Below are 8,696 nucleotides of genomic sequence, written 5' to 3'. Positions count from 1 at the left end.
TGACAGCTGCTCGCCAAAGAAAGATCTCCAGTGATGTCTTAGTGACTCTCCTTCCAAGTGATTATCAGACTTACATCAGGTCCCAAATAGCTATACAATTCATATTCCTCTGTTGATTTACAGAATGATGTTCTTGCTAGGTCTGGGTCACGATTGGTCAATATGTCACATGTGGAAGTCCTAGGTGAAAATAGGCGACCAGTCCTCTTCTGGTCCTTAGAAAATCATAACTACATTAGCACAAGGGATCCTTGGTCAAGAAGATAAGCTACAAACACTATGGAAAGTCAATACACCAATCAACATAAAAAACACACCCCTTCAATAGAGCCAAAACAGAACAAGGCACTAACTCATGCCTAAGTCATCGTCTTGAATTTGAGTTCACACATGGAACGACAAGTGGTTCTCCACAAGCAGCTCTCGAGGATGCATTCAACTCTAGGGTGAAGGTGATTACACCAATATGGGTTTGGATGCGTTTCTTGTGACCCTCAAAGCTTTTTTCACATTCCTTTACTAACATCACCATTAACTATCTAACTTCTACTCGTCCTCTTTTCTTTATTTTTCTTTTCTTTTAGTTGTAGCTTCGAAGCCTTTCCTAGAATCCCCCTTCTATAAACCTCTTCAGCCATAGTCCTCATTTTTAGAGTTTGTATGGTGTATTATCAATCTCCTCTCGATTTGATGACTTAGACAAATAAATCTCTAGATGGTGCCACAACCTTATTGGGCTCAAACACTTCCAAGCAAAGCCCTCAATGAAATATAATCCACAAAATGGATGTTAAAGGAACTTCAATGTAGAGAAGCAAGACAAAATGTCATGCACAACTCCAAGTGTTCAAACATGGCAAGACAAAGAAATAGTATGATGAGAATCCATTAGAAGTCCCACTCAAATCAAATATGGGACTTAAGAGGAGCATGAGAATGCACTTTACTAACACTAACACCACTAGGATCTTACATCAATCCCTACTAACACCTTCTTCATAATAACTTACCCCTTAGATTTTTCTTTTCCTTTTTCTTATTACTTCTTTGAATGGTCACAAGTACTCAGCTCGGCTCACACAAACCCTAAGGTGCTAGTTCCAGACAAATCACACATCCATACTTCCAGCAAGCATTCCATAACAAGGAGCCACTACATCCATGAATGTTGCATGATCCACAAGACTGGATCGAGATTAGGAAGGGGGACATGTTAACATAGTGGTTAACAATATGCCACCGTTGGTTAAGTGATGTGATTTGATGGACAGTGGCAAGTCCGTAGAGCCAGGATTGTGTCTTGGAGGTAGATGGGCCCAAGATGATGGGTAACAGAATGAGAAGAGAGAGTTGTATAAAGAGTTTAGGGTTGGCCCTCCCTTCAAAAGGTGACTGATATAAAAGGTCAAATGGTTGACTTTGGTCTTCATTGTTGTTTGCACAAGTTTGAATACAAGCTCCCACTTCTATTCCAAGAGTGTTTTGGGTGTTCTCTTGTTTCCATTGTAGTGCCCTTGTGTTTGCCACTCCATCCCCCTTCACTCTCCTCTTCCCTTCTCCTTCTCCCTCCCTTCTCTCCTCTCCCCCTTCCCTCTTTCTCTGGTGGAAACACATTGCAACAACCCGTTGGCCGCTTGAGTGACACTTGCGAATGGCTTGTGCCTTGCATTGCTCTCATAAGGAGTAGCCTGGAGTGGAGGCTCTATCGGCATCTCTTCAACATCCCCATGACACGTGAGTCACCATCAAGACCTACACATTTTACATTCCAATGCCCAAGCACTTCATTGACCAAAGCACTGAGGGACCACACACATGAGATGGAATCTATGATCTATAATATCAATGTATGGTTAGTTGATGTTTCTATAGCCTTGGTCACCTTATAATCTTAGCTTGTGTTGATTTTTTGTGTAGGATGAAGAAAAATCCTACGCATGTGCTTGGCAACAATATGAACAATTTATATAGGATGATGAGTATTGATTGAAAAAAAAAGAAAGTTTCACATTGTACTAGGAGGAATGCGAGCAATGTTTTTCACTTTGTTGTAGTCACAAAGAAGTTATGTTTTATGGACTCATTGTTGACCCCTGAAAAGCATGAGGACATTGAGGTGGCAACCAATGGTGAGGAAACCAATCAAGAGAGGGGTGGTAGCTAGTAGAGTTTCATGGGACATGAGTAGGCAAGAAGGCACAAGAAGTCCATGATGAGCAATGGCAACTAGCTGTTAAGAAGACACACGCCTTTAAAAGGCAGGACAGGACAATGACAAGGAAGTGCAAAAAAAGGTATTTGTATTATATTATGAAAAGATATTTTTACATTAAGCACCTATTACATTCATCCTCAACCTAAGAAAATATTCAAGTCACCAAAGCAAAAGACTAGAGATAATCTGTCCATGATTGTCGAAAGACATAGGGGTAGCATGTGATAACACAAATAGTAGGTGTAAGACCATGCATCTAAGGCTAGAAAACGAGTTTTTCCATAACAAAAAAACCAAGCTTCAACATCATTCTAAGTCTGATTCATATGCTCCTACTAGATCTTAGGAAAAAAAGAGAAGTTGGGATGCTTTAAATATTTTGAATGGGAATGCCTTTATTCTTGGCGATTTTAAAACGGTAGAGTCCAAGTCAGGTAGATGGCTTGGCAAAATAATTTTGAATGAGAATGCCTTTATCCTTGGTGATTTTATCATAGGATCATAGCTCTTCAATTGGTGTGCATTGAAGGAAACTTTGCATTTGGATGACCCTAGCACTCAGGGGATCTTTATGTGGTCAAATAGACAAATTGGGGACATAAGGAGGGAAGCAAGACTAGACAAAGCATATATGTCACAAGATTTAGAGTGTAAGACTTCTAAGATCACTACTTGGACCTTTTCCCTTGCTATTTTAGATCATAAACAATTGCTTTTGGCTTGTGATTTTGGGACAAGAAGGAAGTCTGCATCTTGGTTTAATGACCCCTCTCCTTTTTCTTTAAAGACTGTTCAAAAGTGTGGAACTTGCCTTAAGATGCAGGAGTATCTAGTGCAGAGTGGTGGCAAAAAGCAGTAAAGGATACTTAGATTATTCTTTAAAATGCCAAGAAGAATAGAGCCAAAATTAGAGCACAGAGGATAGACAAAGTTGCATGCACCATTGCAGATCTAGAATTGTAGGCTAGACGAGGAAATGCCAATGCTTGCTCAAGAAAACCTTTTGCACACCAAGAAGGATCTTAAGAGGTTAGAATAGATCAAGGTACAAGATGCCAAGGTATATTTAGAGAATGGTGGCCAGGTAAAATAGACTTGCCAACAAAAGAAAATTTTAAGCTTATAAAATAGAGGCGCCAACTAAAGAAAATTTTAAGCTTATTAGAAGAAAGAGAGAAAATGAAGAGATTCCCTTGCTTGCCAAAGATGATAAATCTTTTGCAGCAATGAAGAAGGAAACCTACACTTTATTAGACAACACTTTCAAGCTCTCCTCTCAAACAACATTTAGGATATTAAGGAGGTTATTCTAGCCCAAAGGACATGTCAAAAGTTTAGGAAAAAATATGTGCAAAATTTTGACATTTTCTCTAGAATCCCCTTTGACTCTTAATGAGCTCAAAGAGATAGTCTCTCTTATGCAAGAGGGAAAACTTCTGGTGAGGATAGCCTACCTATTGAATTCTATAAGGTTTTTTGGGAGGCTGTTGGCCCTAAGTTCCTTACAATTTGGGAGGAAAGTATTCAAAATAAACAACTTCCAACTCAAATAAATGGAGGGATAGTTAAGCTCATACCTAAAGAAGGCAAGAAGGACATCCTCGGAATTGGAGACATCTTACAATGTTGTATTGTAGCTACAAAGTATTTTCCAAAGCACTTGCTTTAAGGATTCAAAGAAGAATGGACTCGTGGATGTTACAAGAACAAAGGGGGTGTTGAGATATTGAGCTCCACTCGCGATATGCCAGGGTGACCGTTGTGTATTTATGTCACACCGACTTGTTAGCTGGAGATGCGGTTGGTACACCGCCCACGAATAATAGCTGGATGACAGCTATCCTTATCTACTCTAGTTTGTGGCTCAGTTAGTAAGCCACCTTAGTTAGTTGAGTTTGGTTTAAGACCCACATATAGGGTTCTTCTATTTTCTTTGTACTAGAGTTCTTTTGGCTTTTACAACTAAGAAGAGGAAAACTGTTTTCAGCCTCCACCTTTGTGTGTATTCCCCCATTGTGCTTGTGAGAAAGCCTCAAGTGAGACTCCTTCCCTCTCTCCCACTATCTTCACATGGTATCAGAGCCTTGTTCGTGATAAGGAGCTCAAGAAAGCAAACCAAGTTCGCAGTGTCCTGGTAAGAGGACTAGTGTTGCTTTCCTATTTCGAGTTCGGGAGTAAATCTCTGCAGGTAGCACAGCCAGAAGTGCAAGAGTGCACTGTCTCCGATTGAGATGCCCTTCGCGGTGTGACAAGAGCGCAGTATATGCTGCGGGAATGGGCGAAGCCCTCAGTGACTTTATTTTTCTGATTCGAGGCCATTTCAGAGCCCGTTTTGAAGGCGGAAGTTCTTCGCAGGCACTCAGAAAAAGGCCCTGTTTTGGCTGTGCGACCATTGCGCGGCTAATCGATGAAAAGTTACCGCAGAAATTGCATCGTATGCCTGTGTGCAGAGATATTGAGAGTTGCAGATTCATGCTTGTTGCCTGTTGATGCAAAATCGTCACTAGGAAGAAGTGACTGTGTGGTGGTGAAATACCACTTTCGTCAGTTTTGCAGATCTGCCCGTGTGAGGCAAAAGCTGTGTTTTTTGTAGTGACAGAATATTTTGCAGTGTTCTGTAATGGCATCTGATTCTCTTTCACAGATTGTCACTGAAAAGCTTGACAAGAACAACTTCCAGGCATGGAAGTTTAGAATGACGAATTTCTTGATGGGAAAAGGCTATTGGGAGTTCATTACAGGAAATTAAGAAGAACCTGTTCTTCCTAATGTTCCCAATCAACAGGAAATGCAGGCATTCAAAGGATGGCATGAGAGAGCCAGGAAAGTTATGTACTAGCTGTCTATCAGTATTTCAGACTCCATGATTGTGCATATTCAGGATGCAAGTATGCCAAAGGAGGCATGGGATACTCTGGCAAAAATGTACAGCACAAATACGCAAGCCAGGAAAATGCAGCTCAAACAGGAGTTGCACAATGTGCAGAGAGAAAATTTGAGCATAAACGACTACCACATGAAGGTGAAGAAAATTGCAGATGCACTTGCTTCCATTGGGTCGCCAGTGGAAGATGATGATCTAGTTTCTGTGACCTTGAATGGTCTAGGAAAGGATTATGCGCAGTTCCGAACATCCATTGCCGTCCGTGAAAAATTTCCAGATTTTGAAGAGTTGTTTGCTCTTCTAATTTCTGAAGAGCAGAGAAATGGGGGTGCATCTTCTTCAGCAGGAACTTCAAAAGAAACTGTCTTCTACTCAAATGCTGGCAGAGGTGGAGGCAGAGGTAGAGGAGGCCGATCTGCAAGCCGTGGTAGAAATCAGAATATGCAGCAAACGCAAGAAAACCAGTCCTATGCAGGAGGACGTGGTAACTCTAGAGGCAGGGGGAGCCAAAGAGGCCGTGGTGGATGGCAGAGAGGCCAAAATGCAAACAGCAATGTTGAATGCTACTATTGTGGCAAAATGGGTCATATGGCTAAGGACTACTATAAAAAGCAGAATGACATTATGAATGGAAAATTGCAGCAAGGCAATTATGCATCTTCTAGTAGGCAGGGTGATGGCAGAAATGAGCATCTATTTATGGTGCAGCATATGACCAATTCTGTGACAAGTGCAGAAGAACAAAATGATGTGTGGTACGTTGACTCAGGTGCGTCAAACCACATGACAGGTCATGCAGAATGGATGCAAGATGCAAGGAAAATGGAAAAGCCAGGATTTGTGGAGACTGGTGATGATACTGCACGTCCTATTGTGCAGATTGGTAAAATTCCTTTGTCTATGCAGGATGGAAAAAAGAAATACCTGTCCGATGTATTTCATGTCCCGAACATCACCAAGAACCTGGTTTCTGTTGGTCAAATGGTTGAGCAGGGCTTGCAGGTTAGATTTAATCCTCATGGATGCTTTGTTGAGGATATGAAAAATAACGGTCGCTTGATAGCAAAAGTAAAGAAGAAGGGCAGGATGTTTACGTTGGATGCGGACATGCCTGAATTGAGTGCAGCAATGTTTGCACATGGGACCGGTGTAGTTGCAGATATTGATATCTGGCATAAACGCATTGGTCATGTTAATGTACAGCGACTTAAATCAATGCAGGCCCAAAATATTGTTGCAGGATTGCCTAAATTCAAGGTTGCAGAAATGCATAAGGTGTGTGTAGCCTGTCAATTTGGAAAACAGGCAAGGAAACCATTTCCTAAGCATGTTCAAGAGAGTAAAAAGCCATTGGAATTAATCCACTCTGATGTGTGGACTACTAAAGCTGTATCTATTGGAGGCTGTCACTATTTTGTCATATTTATTGATGACTTCAGCAGAAAACTTTGGGTGTATTTTATGAAAAAGAAAAGTGAAGTGTTTGGGCACTTCAAAGCTTTTAAAGCTATGGTTGAAAAAGAAACAGGCCTACAAATAAAGTGCCTAAGGTCAGATGGAGGGGGAGAGTACCTCTCAAATGAGTTTGCAAGTTTCCTGCAAGAGCATGGCATAAAGCAGCAATATTCATGCAGTCATACCTCACAGCAAAATGGAATTGCAGAAAGGAAAAACAGGCATATTGGAGAGGTATCTCGAGCCATGCTAAATGAAAAAGATCTACCAGATTATTATTGGGCTGAAGCAGTTGCTACAGCAGTTTATATAATGAACAGGACTCCCACTGCAGCAATACATGGCATGACGCCAGAGGAGATGTATACTGGAAGGAAACCAGATATTTCTCATTTGAAAATTTTTTGTTGCATTACCTATGTCCATGTGCCAAATGAGTTGAGGTCCAAGTTGGATCCAAAAGCTGAGAAGTGCGTCTTTATTGGTTATTCTCTGCAGGAAAAAGGGTATAGATGCTATAACCCTTCTACACGTAAGTTCACAGTGAGCAGAGATGTTGTTTTTGATGAGATGAGTAGCTGGTATAAACCAGTAAATGTGATGATTGATGTAGATGCACAAAATGGTAATGCTGCACAAAATTCACAGCAGCAATCACAAAATATCAGTGGACCTGCAGTGTCCTCTAGCAGTGGTTCACATACTTCGCCATGGACAGGCAGATTGAGATCAGGAGAATCTCCTCAAAGCAATGCAGAGAGTGGTACGCAGGTATCACGAAAAGGAAAAGAGAAGGTAGATCAGCCCATGTTTGATGTGAATGCAGGTCACTCTTATGTGGATGGTGAATCCAGAGGCTCAGAGCAGAGCATTGATGATGAGTTGGGTATTCCTTCTGTTGTTACACCTAGAGTAAGGAAGACCAGGGATGTTTTGAGAGCACCTAGAAGTGAGCCTATTTTGCACAGGTCTACCAGGGTTAGGTATCCTGTGGATAGGCTGAAATATGATGGATTTACAGCCATTCACTATGCCTATATGGTCAAAGTGATACAGGAACCAGAACCCACTTCTTTTGAGCAAGCCATGGGAAATGAAAAATGGGAGAAAGCCATGGATGAAGAAATGGATGCCTTGGATGCAAATGCTACATGGGAATTGGTGCCTTTGCCTAAAGACAAGAATGCAATTGGCTGTAAGTGGGTTTATAAGATCAAGCACAATGCAGATGGTTCTATGAATAGATACAAGGCAAGATTAGTTGTCAAGGGGTATGCACAGACATATGGCATTGATTATGAAGAAACTTTCAGTCCGGTTGTAAGGATGGCAACCGTAAGAGCAGCCATTGCTATGGCCGCATCAAAGGGATGGTCTTTACATCAGATGGATGTAAAGAACGCCTTCTTGCATGGTGATTTGCAAGAAGAGGTCTTTATGGAGCAGCCAGCAGGTTATGTTCATGCTATTCATCCTGAGTTTGTTTGCAGGTTGAAGAAAGCCTTGTATGGCTTGAAGCAAGCACCTAGAGCATGGTCTGACAAGATAGGACAGTATCTTGTCACTATTGGCTTTCAGATTTCCAAGGCAGATTTCTCACTCTATGTGAGAAAAACAGAGAAAGGGATTATGCTGCTTGTCATTTATGTTGATGATTTGATCATCACAGGTGATAGTGATGAAGATATCCTTCATGTAAAAATGCTATTGAGGCAGAAGTTTGAGATGAAGGATTTGGGAGAGCTGCGTTATTTCTTGGGCATTGAGGTGATTAGATCACCAAGTGGGATACAGCTCTTGCAGAGGCAGTATGGACTGGACATGCTATCCAAATATGGGATGACAGGCTGTAAGCCTATTTCAGTTCCTTTGGAGCAGAATGTGAAGCTGAGCGCAGATGCAGGTGAGCTTCTGGAAGACCCTACTATGTACAGACGCATAGTAGGAAGTTTGATTTACATGACTATTACCAGACCAGATTTGAGCTATGTTGTTGGGTTGGTAAGTCAATTTATGCAGGCTCCAAGGAAACCGCATTTAGATGGATGCGGCAAGACGCATACTCAAGTATGTGAAGTCCACATTGCAGTATGGACTATTTTATGAGGCTGGGGTTCAGATACAGTTGCATGGATACACTGA

Source organism: Dipteris shenzhenensis, chromosome 16 (genome assembly GCF_047967505.1).
Source record: "Dipteris shenzhenensis isolate YYH24624 ecotype China chromosome 16, Dip_SZ_1.0, whole genome shotgun sequence".
In the NCBI taxonomy this organism is placed as follows: Eukaryota; Viridiplantae; Streptophyta; class Polypodiopsida; order Gleicheniales; family Dipteridaceae; genus Dipteris; species Dipteris shenzhenensis.
Note: the sequence above shows the minus strand (reverse complement) of the source record.